The sequence below is a fragment of the Aulonocara sp. 'chitande type north' Nkhata Bay genome, linkage group LG7 (genome assembly GCF_057382095.1).
Source record: "Aulonocara sp. 'chitande type north' Nkhata Bay isolate Kocher_YH1m ecotype deep benthic linkage group LG7, A_spYH_male_GT1.1, whole genome shotgun sequence".
Taxonomy (NCBI): Eukaryota; Metazoa; Chordata; class Actinopteri; order Cichliformes; family Cichlidae; genus Aulonocara; species Aulonocara sp. 'chitande type north' Nkhata Bay.
The window spans coordinates 11,635,804-11,649,178 of NC_141350.1; the positions used below are offsets into that span (position 1 = coordinate 11,635,804).

Genomic DNA, 13,375 nt, shown 5'->3' on the forward strand with positions numbered 1-13,375 from the left:
CCACTGGGCTGTAATCGTAGTTAAAGTGAGACTGTTTTACAAGCATTTCCACAAATGTATATAATTAGCACTATGTGTGATTGTCAGAAGGTTTAAAAATTAGCAATCTTTGCTGCTTATTATATCTCTATATATAAACATTTGTGAGTCAGTCAGCACTTTTCCGAGTCTGGTTTTCAACAGCAACATCCCTCCTTAGTGCTAATTAGATTTCCTCCATTATAATGTTTGATAATGCCTCAAGGTTTGGTTCCTTCTATCAGAACATTTCTGCAAACATTCCCTCCTGTTAACTCTTTATGGACCTGCATGACTTTTTTTTTTCATATTTGCTATCTTCACCTCCATAGGGAAAATATTATCTGCAATAATCATTGTCATCATCATAATTCTCTTCGTGGTCTGTTGGCTCCAAATAAGTAATTTAGTTGTAAAGCAGCTTCATTTATTTTGCCTATTCATTTTTCTTCCTATCATATATCTAAATACAAATCTTCATTTTATAACTGACAGCTTATTACCTCTGAGCACATGCTGATAAATTTAATTCCAATGAGTTAGCTTCCATTTTCGGATCCTATTATCCACTAATATGGCAGCAGCGCGTGGGAGGAGAAAACTTACAGGACAAGAACTCAAAAATAAAATATATGTTCTTATATATAAATAAAAAAAATAAATTACTATTATAATTATTGTTATTATTATTATTATTATTGCAGTTGTTTGTAGTACTTGTAGAATTATTAGTGCCAGTGTTGCTGCATAATTACACTGAACATTTATTTGTTCTTTGTCTATTTTTCGTAACCATAATGCATTTGTTTTGGGGGGTTTTTTTATACAAAAAGTAAAAACAAATAAAAAAATAATTAAAACAAACTATTGAAAACTTTTAAGGCAGTGACAGGTTTCAAATGCAAAAGCTGTAAATTTTAAATTAACTTTTTTGTGTGTTCGTTTTTCTTTTTTTCAGTCAAACTGAAGCAGCTTTGTTATATAAAACGTCCACAAAAGGCTCAGCATTCTCTGTGTGTGTGTCTCTCTGTGTGTGTGAAGTGTGAAGGGAGACTGTTAATGATGAGTGTCCCATTTTTCCCCCCAGTTTATTCATAAATATATGTCCCTTTATGAACATATAGCTTCCAAGAGAGCAGCATTATGCTACAGTTGGGTCCATTTTAGTGAAGTAAGTAAGTAAGTAAACAATTATTATTAGCTTTGATGTTGGCCTGAATAGCACTCAATTAACAATGTGGCTAATGAGCCCATTAAGGATGAAAGTGTTCTCAACAGGTATGAGAGGATACTGCTGTTTTTGGAGTCTCAGTTCTCAGCACTGAATGCAGCATGAATAACGGTGCTCTTTCTCAATCGCTTCAAAGGCCAAACCTCTACTGCCCAGAGAGCAGAGTTAAATAAAGGTTTGCCTGCAATTGAAAAAAAAACCCAACATATTAATATTTTAAACATATTCCAGAACAACAAAAATCTATGGATAAATATCAGAACAGCAAGTTAAGCCATGATAATTCTGTGAATAAATAAATTCCCCTCGCATATGTTTAGATTTGGAAAAATAAATGTTCTTTTTCTCCTTACTGCCCGAGAAAGCCCTAAATCAGTTTGTGTATTTTTAAAATTTCAACAAATTTTTGCTGTAATTACATCTTAGTTAAAGTAAACATGAGCTTGCCTATGTCTAATAGTAATTATCCCGCAGTACAAATAAGCCTTGTCTGCTGCAAAGAAAGAAAAGTGAAAGAAAGAGAGAATGTGAGGCTTTCTGCAGCCCCAGTGTTTCCTCTGAAGGACTTCCCACTGAAACGCACCGAAAGCCTGATGCGTGGATTATTTCCACATTATTTGCTGCTGGATTCCAAAAAGTTCTTGTTAACTAGCAACAGCAATTCTTTTATACTGACCGCCTTGTTTGACTGTTTGTTTCTCTACAAGAAACAATTTTGCTCTTCTCTCACTTTACCCAACAAAATAAAGATCAACTTAAAAAAAATATTTAATAAACTGTTATTATTATCAAAAGTAAAAAAAACAAGATGACCTTACAAAAAGTTATTTCCTTGTTCTGTTAACTTTGTAAATTGTTGTATTTGTGTGATCAAGCAATAAATAAATATTTAAAAGAGCTTTTATTTATATGCAGGTGGAAGGAAAAGAATGATTCTTAAAAATAAAAATAAAAAAACACTAAAGAAATAAAGGGCAAAATGGTATTTAAAAACAGTTATTGTCCACCAAAAAATAACAATAAGTAAATATACGATATAGCAGCGTGCTGAATGAATTTATCTATTTGTAAAACCTGCTTGTCTGCAGAACTTTCAGAATGTTATCAGTAGTTTCAGCTCAAGAATACCTTGAGGTGTTTTGAGTGTAAATCCGTCTAAAGCTGCCAGCACTGACATACACAGCATATGCTAAATACAGATAAGAGTATTTTTAATAGATCGGCAAAAAGTCTCCCCGCATAGCTCAATGGATGTGCTTTGAATGTAGTTGATAAGTTGGCTTAAGCTGAATGCTGTATCCCAATGCAACATTGTGCTACTGGGTGAGCCCATCACAAACTAGCCTTCCAGTAAAGACCACTTCCAGGGGAGGGATTATAGAAAAGCCTCGAGATCAGCTTCATGTCTTACTAGAGTTTCTGATTATTAATAGTGCGATGTAACAGAAAAAAAAAATAGGCGTTGGCAAGGATCATATGGAGAAAATATCTTTAAGCTGTTTATTTACCTACAATGTCAAAAAGAAGGAATGGTACGTGGGGCATACTTTTCTAAATTTCATTTAAAACTAATTATATATGCTTTAATCTCACCATCCATTTAAATAATTTAAATATTTTACAATGTGTGTTTATTCTTTATTTGATAAAACAAAAGTAATACCCGTAATAAGCAATTTTAATAGTAAACACGTGGGAAGGTGTAAATTAAAGAATTCATATATATGAATATATATAAGTGAATTGATTTCACTTATTATAACCGCACAGTTGTGTTTTCAGACTGATGAATTTGTGTATGTCTTCATTTCAGGATGGGTGAACTTAGGTCATGAGCTTTGCCTTCTTGTTATTTAAATGTGACGTTGCTTTATTTTTGGACAATTTGTCTGTTTGAAATGAAATACAAAAAGAAATTGAAGAAACTGAAACTTTTTGACATTTTGAAAATAATAGATAGATAGATAGATAGATAGATAGATAGATAGATAGATAGATAGATAGATAGATAGATAGATAGATAGATAGATAGATAGATAGATAGATAGATAGATAGATAGATAGATAGATAGATAGATAGATAGATAGATAGATAGATAGATAGATAGAATTTTGAATGACTTTGTTTCTCTTTAGATCTCCTCAGGTCATCTGATTGTGTGGCAGAAGAAATGAGAGGGGCAGATAAGCCTCTTTTATGATTCCAAGCCACTTAAAGAGCTGAAGCACCAGCTTCTGTTGCTACTCTGCGAGGGACGAAAACAAGTCATTTGTGTACAACAAAATGGCTTCTTTCTAAAATGTGTTCCCTCAGATCCAGAATATGCTATAAGAGTTACCACTGCTCAGATAGCTTGTCTAAGCTTTAAAATATAAAACTTACATTTCACAGGACACTCACAGCACTTTCGTGAAACATTAACATTTTAAAATGATCAATTTCGGGTGTAATGTTACTATACTTGGTGCCTTTTTGAGTTTTTATCCCATACTTGATTTCAGTTTTATTTTGCGGTATCAGACTGTTTGTATTTTAGTGAAATAATCCTCGGTTATATTTGTATTTTTTTCTAAATTGTGAAAAGCAGAGGGTTTTTTTTTCTTGTCTTGTAATATGGAAATGTCCTCAGTTCCTGCTATATGTCACAAGGGCATCTCTTCTCTGCCTCCTTAATAAGGTAGTTCTGCAGGCCTCTACTGTAATATATTTCACCAATAAAGCAATTCCAAAGCCAGGCTGGCCTTTTGACCACCACTGAGAATGTGGAAAGCAGCAGGCTGCCTTTGCTAACTAGGCTTACTCTCTAATATTAGATACCTGTCCCTTGGCTTTTCAGAGGGGGGCTTAGCAGTTGATATTTTCATTTGGTCCTGCCAAGATGCGACACCCCCGCTTTAATCTTGTGTTTGACGCTAAGCGCTCTGTTCATGAAAAGTCTCAGTGAACTTCAACCTTAGGGTGGTGCTGTCATACAAAAATGATGTGGTGGGGGAGTGAAGCTGGTTGGTCTATCCTTGACCTCTCCCATTGGCCTGCCAAAGTCTTTCCCCTGCCCTTCTTAATCAGGTGGGACCCTTCTCTTTTAGAGTAGAACATAGTATATTCTCTGCATCCAGCTGTGACTTTTATACTAACTGGCACCGATAAAGACATAGAGTATTATTTTTATTTTTTTTAAAAAGGCAAAAGTTTTGTTTGTTAGTAGAAAAAAGCAAATTATCTGAGGTCCAAAAAAGAAATCTGTGGATTAGTGAATATACTAAAAATGAATCATAAAATTTAATATTAAAAATATCTCTTTAGTAGTTTATTTTATCATCAGTAGACTTGAAACATAGCTTATTAACAAGGATTACTAAATCCGGTGTTGTAGGCTTTAAAAAAAAATCACTGATATGCATGATTAATGGTCTGAAATGTAAACTAAGATCACTCCTTTGTTGCTGGTAGCCACTTTTTTGTCATTTTATCTAAGCTGGGGAACATCAGTGCACATTTTAAGGTATTAAACATTGCTTGACAATATCAGAAGAAGGACCTGGGAAAAGTAGGGGTTGACTAATGAATTTCTTATGATGAGTAACTGCCCCTGCTTTCAGCTGCAGATATTGTGCACCACTTCGTGTTAGCATTTATCGCGATGTTGAGGACAAACAAGCCACTTCTCTGCAATCGTTAAGGCGAGTTTCCCTACTGATTGATGTGTGGAATCAATTGCTCCCCATAGCATCCATGTCAGTCTATTACCACACTGCCTGGTAATGATAGGCTGTTCTCTACAAGATTATAGAGCACTGTCACAAAGCAACAAAGACTTGCTTCCCTGTGTCTGACCTGATGTGCTATAATTGAGAATAGCTTTATTTTTACGCTGCAGGTAAACAGAAAAAGTATGTTTACGGAAGGATGTCTTTATTATATTTAAAATACAGGTGCTTTATGTTGTAATGCAATGAATTATTAATATGGACCGAATGACTGAATATAAAGTCTGTTTTTAATGGTGTGAGCCTGAAAAAATGATGTATGCGTAATCAAAATTGTGTTTGAAATGTGTTAAACTCTTCAAGAATAAAGTTTTTGTTTTCTTTTTTGCTGAGAGATTGTTGTTCAAGTTGTGCAAAAGAAACAACTTTAAAAGAAGAGGCGGGGTTGTGGGGGATTACATTAAAAACACATATCTGATCAGAATGCTAACGTATTCAAAGTCACCAAAACAACAGGTGTTTTCCCCCCAAAATGCCCCTCTGTGTAACTGTGCTTTTTTTATCATGTGAATACACTGCAGCTCTGTGACTGCCAAGCTGACTGCCATCCAAAGCAGTAAGTGCCAGCAGCATTGCAACTCATTTAGTTTGTGGCCCAGGGATGCATCACACAGCCCTGATCCTGATTACACATGATCAAAGATGAGTTCTTCAACAATTTGATTATGTTTTTGAGCTTGACTAAAATCGACATCCAGTGTTCCTCAGAAATGACTAATTGAAAAGACTTTCGAGTGTTATATTGGTTTAATACAACAATTGCCATTTCCTTCAGGCTGACCTCAATCATTGCAGGAGGACTACAGTATGTGCTGCATTTAATTACCTACAGTGAATTTGATTATCAGAAAATATGGTGCATATCAAGTGATTTCTTCGGCTAAGTAATATTATTCTGTATAGTTAGAGCTGGAAAAAGATGACATGAGAACTTCAGTCAAAACAAAAGGCAGAAGCTAATGAGACTGGTTAGTGATTCAAATTTATGGAGATTTTATTAATTACAGACACCTATCTTTTATCTGTACCATTTGGTGGTGAAGTAATTAAAACCAACAATGACAGTCCCAGCAGTGGAGAAAGCAAACAAGATCAAAGAAAGTGGAGCAGTCAGGAGAAAGTCCCGTATACCCTGGACTGGGCCTGGCCATGGGCAACGTGGCCTCATTAAAGTCAGACTATGTTGATCATCAATTAACCTGCTTTGTTGGGCTTCTGATTTGAAACTTGCATAACACCACTTTTCCTCGGGCTCTTCAGTGATTAAGGTTTGTGCATAATGTTGGCTGGAGGTGACCAAGATACATCACAAGAGCTGCCCCGTGTCATGGAGGGACAACTTTTGATTTGTTGATTGAAAAGGAAGACTGAATATTAATTGTCTTTGATGCATAATAATTAACACAACATTTAAATAGCCTTCATCTTCATCGCCATTATCTGCTGTTCCTATTATTGCCCAAGTAAATGAAAGTAAACGGAAATTGGAAGAAAATCTAGAAGGCTAGAGTGATTTCTTTTCTGCTGGAACATTTTTGCTACTCCAGTAAATTGATGTTTGATGACATTTAGGACATTATTACAAATTGCGATTCTCATCACCTATGTGAAATGTTTTGAAAGAATTTAAACCTGCAAAAGTTAAATTTATGAGAGTTGATTAAATTTGCTTTTTGAGTTTGAAGATGGACTCTTTCAGACCTCTAATGCTGTATGTTTAGCAAACCCTTAATTTGTTTGGTGTGTTTTAATAAAAAAAAAAAAAGTATGCAAAAGTTAACCCATGATCATTTTCATAAGCATTTCCACATGCCAAGCTTTTATTTAAAGCTTTTTTAAAGCTTCTCTTAAATGAGTTTTAGTATGTCAAAAAAAAAGAATGTTGAAAAAATCAAATCTTATCTGAAAGCTGTTATACGCCATTTACATATAATTAATTCAGAGCAGCTACTAATCAAGATGTTTTAAGTTGGTTTAATTGACTCAAACTCTAAAGCGAAGATTAACTCAAACTCCTGGAATAGATCACAAAATCTCACCACTGACAAAAAAGCCAGGGGACCGTGCTGTATGGACAACAAATGCATGGCCAGTCTTAACTTTTATTATGTGCGGCGGAGGTCATATTTCAAATGAGAGATTAGCTGCTCATCACAATATTGGTGGATTATCAACTACCTGCAATGAAAGCAACCCCTGGCTGCAGGTCGATAAGAGTTTGACTGCATTTCGAATTAATTTTCTTGAGCTTAGAGAGCCGGGCTCCTATCTTGTTATTGATCACAGCGTTAATCCATAACCAAGCTCATCCTTTCCCCATGGAATGAGCAGGAAAATATAAAAAGATCACTGTGGGGGGGAACTCTTGACTCCTTTTAAAAACTGGAGCAGCCTTAAGAGTTATTTAAGAATACGTTCTCTGATTATTATTTCACCCGTCATCTTGTATTGATCTGCATGTGTTTATTGTTCTTTTTACGACGTTAAACACTTTTTGTACCAACATTTAGGCAGGTCTGTAGTCCTTTGGTGTTCCTTTTTGTGTTTATACATGACGATTGATTGATTCCCCCGACACCAGGAACACTTCACACCTCAGCTGTTTTCTCTGTTTGTCTTTTCCAACAGAGGGACCTCCACTGTGGATGAAATTTAGCCCCAACCTCTGACCTTTGGGGTTCAGCGTTTGCCTCCAGTCCAGTGACCACAAACAACTCCTGGATTGCTGTAAATGTCAGTGCAGCGTTGTCCCCGCCCTCTCCCCTGTGAACCACAGAGCTACACTCAACCTGCACTAACAGGACACTTTCATGAGAGCTCCATTATCAGTTATGCTGCATTTGATAGCTCAGATTTCATGATGACCATTTCATAAATTAAACAGCAGTCATGAAACAAAGCGCTAATAATCATTTTTGTTTTGTTTTTCAGATTCGGCTCTGCCAGTCTGGAATTTCATAGCTTAAGCAACTTGATGTATTGAAAATATGAATGACTTTTCATCATTTAAACTTCGGTAAATGTAAGATTTTAGAGCAGTAAAATTAATGTGACCCATTTAGCACACAAAATAGCCTCTATCATCCATCATAAACCTCAGTTTTAATAGATTGTAATTCATGTTCCGAAGACGTCGCTTGTAATGCATCCCATTTTGAAGCACTTTGGCTTTCCCTTCCCCCACCCATAAACACACACTCTCCCTTTTTCTCCTCCCTGGGCCTCCTGAGGTTGGTGTCTCTGCTTTAGGACTCTATTGTTGCCTACTGCTGGATAATGCCCTTATTAATTGTACCTCTTTGTAAGGTGTCAGCTGTAGCCTCAGATTGAGATGGATGGATCTCTGGAGCCTGCTCCCTGGCCCTCCACAGACTCTCTATCTCTGCACAGCACACAGATGCAACAGTGAGTGCTGCCACACTATGACTAAAACCTGAGATAAAGCAGTCATTTTAATTATTGCACCAGATGAAAAAAGAAAGGGAGTGAATAGAAAAGAAATAAAAGAAACATTTCCAAACTGAAAAGCCTGTTTTTGACGAGGTGAGGTAGCATTTCATGTGTTTCAGGTATCTGTATCCATGGTAGTGATGAAATTTCTTTTTCTTTTTTTTTCATTATTGATTATTTTAGTGTGTTACAGAAATACTGGTTAATTAGGTAGATTCAAGCCTCTGTGAGATCAACAGCATTAACATCAAATCCGTTCCCTCTCATTAAAGGAAACAGAGTCAATTTAATTAATGCATATTAATCCCCTGTGATGCTCATTTTAGCTTTAAAAAAGTGTGACAGTCTATGTTAGATTTGTCTATTTCTAAGGCTTGATCGTTTTCCGAATCAAAATGAGACCTCGGTTTGAAAGAAACTGAGGTCTCACTTTTTCTGAATTTGTAGATTTGTTTATGAAATAGTTATTGATGGGATAATTTATCTTACAGGATTACCAATATTTTTGTTTTTGTTGCTTTTTTTTGCTTGTTACTTGGTTTCAATAGATGGTAAAAAGGACAACAAATAATTTTTCATACATCTAAACCCTTGACCCCTACGCTAAGGAGATCTGGTGGCTCTGATATGCTGCTGGGAGCCTTTTGCTGGCATGATTTTGGTCCACTTGCCCCCGTAGAGAGGACGGTCACTAGAAATCAATACAAAGTTGTTCCGAATGATCGCCTTTATGCTGTGATGAAACATTTCTATCATGATGGGAGGGGTCTCTTCTAATGTAACAATGCACCCATCCATAGGGCATTAGGGGTCACTGAATGGTTTGATGAGTATGAAAATGATGTGACTCATATGGCCTTCATAGTGACCACATCTCAACTTAACTGAACACCTATGGGAGCAGCGAGTTAGAAATGTGCCTGCACCACCATCATCAAAAACAGCAAATGAAGGAATGTCCTTCGAATGAATAGTGTTCATTCCTGGCTCAACATTTTACAGAGACAGGTTCTTTCAGTATGCTTTAAAAATGATCAGCAACAACATAGATTTAGTCCACATCCCCATACTTGGTCACCAACAAAGAGTCCTGCAAAAGATTTTTTCTTCTCCTGCATAACCTCGCAAGGGTTTAATTACTTTAGCTTCAATGTTATGCTTATGTTTACATTTCAAACACTCTTATTAAACTAGGCAGCTTCCTTTTCCTGCCACTGCTGGTACCTGTGATTTCCTGAGCAGGGCACACCACCCTCACACGTCATGTCAATAGTGCTTTTTGTTATCTCGTCATTTTTTTTTCAGTGTTCAAACTTTACCAGAGGAATTTATTTTTTTTATCTGGAGTTAGAAAATGCTCTTTTTGTCGTTGTTTTGCTTTTTTTTTTTTTTGGGCTTTTTATTATCAATGCTTTTTTCCAGATATTTGAAGCATTAAAAGAACATTTTTGTAAAAAAAAAAAAAAGAAAAGAAAAGAAAAGAAAAGAAAAAGAATGTATGTATCTTTTCATGTCCTTCTTGATTACCAGTTTCCTTGACTCACTGCAATTCATTTAAAGCTGTTTGCTCACAGTTCTGCTCAGAAACAATGCTGTAGTGGTGCAGGCAGGAGACTGAAGTAGGAGAGAGGAAAAGGAAAAAAAAAAAACAGACCAGAAAATGGAGATCCATTCCCTTCAGATCCCATTTAGAGAGGCCCTGCACATTTTTAAAGTGTCAATTGTTTTTGTCTCTTGAAGTGTAGATGGAATGTTTGAATTCCAGTATTAACTGTAGTGCCTGCTGAGTTAAATTATGGTCCCTGGGCTGTGGGTTGGGAGTAATCAATAAGAATACACGAGGCAGTGTGTAATGTGTCTGCTCCTAGCAGCAGGGACACTGTCCCCCTTACCCTGTCCCCCAGCAGGTTAGATAAATATGATACTGAAACAGGGCACACTGGATTATATGATATCAATGTAGAATCAGGGAAGTGCTATTACACTCCCCTAGCCCACTGTGAGTACTATTGACAAGGTTGGCTTTGAACACAGTAGTGTATTGGACTCTCTCTCTCTCCGTTTCCTCTCTTTTTTCCTCTCTCTCTCTCCCTCCCACTCTCTTTCTGTCTGTATCTCTGCATAATGTGAAGAACCCCAGGAGGAGAGGGATCTATATTTCACTTAGCTTTGATTAAAATGGCTATTTTATGCTTGCGCCTTGAAGTTGTGTTCATTGCTCCCGCAAGTTAATCTGTGAAGAGCTGGCTGTGATCATAATTTCTAAATTTCCAAAAGTGTTTATTTCGTGCGTAAAGACCAAACATTAAAACGTACAATCGATGCACAATGGTTTTGATTTGAAGCGCTCCATGACAGAACCCCCCAAAGCATTTCCCTATTGATAAGTGAATCTGTATTTCTTTCTCATGTTGACCCCATTAAATGTCCAGCCAATTAAGCCATGTACAGATGCTGTCGTCTGCTTACTAGTTGCTCATACAGTAACCTCATATCACTGCTCACTCCGATTATTGATTTACGCTCTCTTCTGAGTGGTGAAAGATCAAACCTGGCATGTCTAAAAGGCCATTATCAGTGTCCACTTCAAATAAAATGCTCCAACCTGATACAGCCCCTTTTCGCAGGTCGCAACCTATTTGCCCTGTCCGACCACCTCCACCCACCTCCCCGCCCTCAGCATCATTATCATTCTTGTGTTAAATGACTTACAGGTCAAGAAAACTGTGCAGTATTGATGTGTCATGTGTGAATAATCCATGTCGCTTCTAGACGCCACCTGCAAAATCTCCTGCTTCATCAGGTAGCTTTAGGAAGAAAGGTAAATAACAAATGTTTACAGGACAGTTTAAAGCCAGTTAAATTTAATATGCAGTAGATGTAGCTGAAATTTCATGCACTGGGCAATTTTGGAAAACATGTCAGCTCTTGAATATCCCTTCCCAGAGCATTATTTCTAAAGGGGAAGAAAGCCTTTGATTCTACACAGAGCAATTCAAGTAAAGGTTCATAGCAGCCCTCATCCTTCTTTTGTACTCTTCATTTAGACCCCATTAAAACCCCAACAAGTGCGCCTGGGTCTTTATTTATTGCACTGCTCCACTTTCCAAAGTGCATTTTGCATTCTAAGAGGAGTCTAGATATTAAAGCATTTTTAGGCCAGGTAGCTGTGACACCACAGTTGCTTTCACACAAAAGATTTGGCAGAAGCTAATTTGCATATAAGGTCAGAGTCAAGCTCCTGATGGAAGTTGTGCAGCATCCCTGTCTCTTAGCAACACTCTTTCTCTCTTCGTGTCTGTGTTGAATTGACTGCTCCCTGGCACTCATCTTTCACCAAGGAAATTCATAATGAAATGCCACCCGACAACCTGCATCCATCTCTAACACCGACACTCTTCACTTCTCTCTTGGGTTGCAATACTTTTACACTGAAATTAATAAATCGCCACATTGTTTAATGACAAGGCGGGGGAGAATGTCAGTGCTATTGTCAGTGTGCGCTCAGATTTTCAGCAACTTTTATTTTATAGGGGGGGAGATAAACATGTTTATTAAGAATCGTGCCAAGATTAGTGGCAAATTAGCAGGTAATTGGAGACACCTGCAAAACAAAAGGGAGGATGGAGAGGTGGTAGCGTGGAGAGTGTTAAAGGAAGAGCTTCTGGGCTGGCCTCCACCAATTTATTGGTGGGGGAGGCATTTAAAAAGAGGGGATTTGGTATGTTGAGAAAATGACTTTTGTCTTCTTCCATGGTGACAGAATCCAGATTCTGCCAAGAGATGTTAATAGAGGGTCAAATTTTGGACAATAGTATCCGTCATTGCTTTCACAACTGCCTCCATCCTCCAAGCTGAACGCTTTCTCCGCTTAAAAGAAGAGGTGTGCTCCAATTACTGTTTTTGGCAAAGGCAGCCAGCCATAAACTATACTATAATTACCGCTCTGATGATGATTTCTATCATCTTGGCCACCTTGGTCACACGTGGTCTTGGCCCAGCACATTTAAACTTTCTGTGAAAGGTCGGATCCATACACATTTATCTCTCACTCCTTCACATCTTCCCGCGTCCTTTTTTGTCACTCAGATCTTCTTCTTGTTCCACCTCCTGCTCGTCAACAACATCCAAGTCATGACAGGTGCTGGGCGGACATTAAACCTGCTGTTTTCTGCTTCCAAATACGCCGCGTTTCAAAACTCGTTTCCAGACAGAATCTGGCTCCGTTTAAGAACCGCGTGAGGTTTTAAAAAATATATAAAGAAATAAATAATTTCCGTGCGCTGGGAATTGTTTCATTATTATTTATCCTTTTATTTTATTTCAAATGAAAAATAAAAACAAAATATTAAAACGTAGGGCAATTATTATGTATCATTGTTATTATTATTATTATTATTAGTAGTAGTAGTAGTAGTAGTATTTAATTCGATCCAGGCTGTACATTTCTAAACGCGAAGAGGGGATAAATGAGAGATTATTCATTAACATTGCGGTGATGCACCTGCGTAAAATGTTTACGTGCACACAGCTTTAAATGGTGACGCATCCAAAAATTAAATGACCAGGGAGGTAACTACTGAGAGCCTGATGAGGGATTGTTTAAACGATAGAAATTAATGCTGCTTTGTCTACAAGTATCTAGTCTTTCAGTGTGTTTTTATATATTTAGATTATTGTCATCACACAATGAAAAATCAACAGAATGCGCTTTTGAAAGTTTTTTTTCTCCCACTATTTTAACTGATTTTTTTTTTTTCATTTGGTGTGCCGGTCCCAAAACTCACGGGACACGGTTCTTTTACCAGCCCCGTGTAACATCATAGACTCGGCGCTTTGACGCTCTCTGTAGCCGACAACATCAGCATCCCAAGTGAACAAGCGGGGCTCTCCTCTCTGTCGCCCCTT

At 37.1% G+C, this 13,375-nt stretch overlaps 1 long non-coding RNA gene across 1 annotated transcript in view; it reads left to right on the forward strand.

Moving 5' to 3' along the window:
- Positions 1–8,148, forward strand: part of LOC147324642 (uncharacterized) — a 98,329-nt gene extending 90,181 nt beyond the window's left edge. Inside the window, exon 5 of the long non-coding RNA XR_015130543.1 lies at positions 7,646–8,148. This is a non-coding gene — a long non-coding RNA (uncharacterized LOC147324642). The remainder of the gene's footprint in view (positions 1–7,645) is intronic.
- The last annotated feature ends 5,227 nt before the right edge of the window (positions 8,149–13,375 follow it).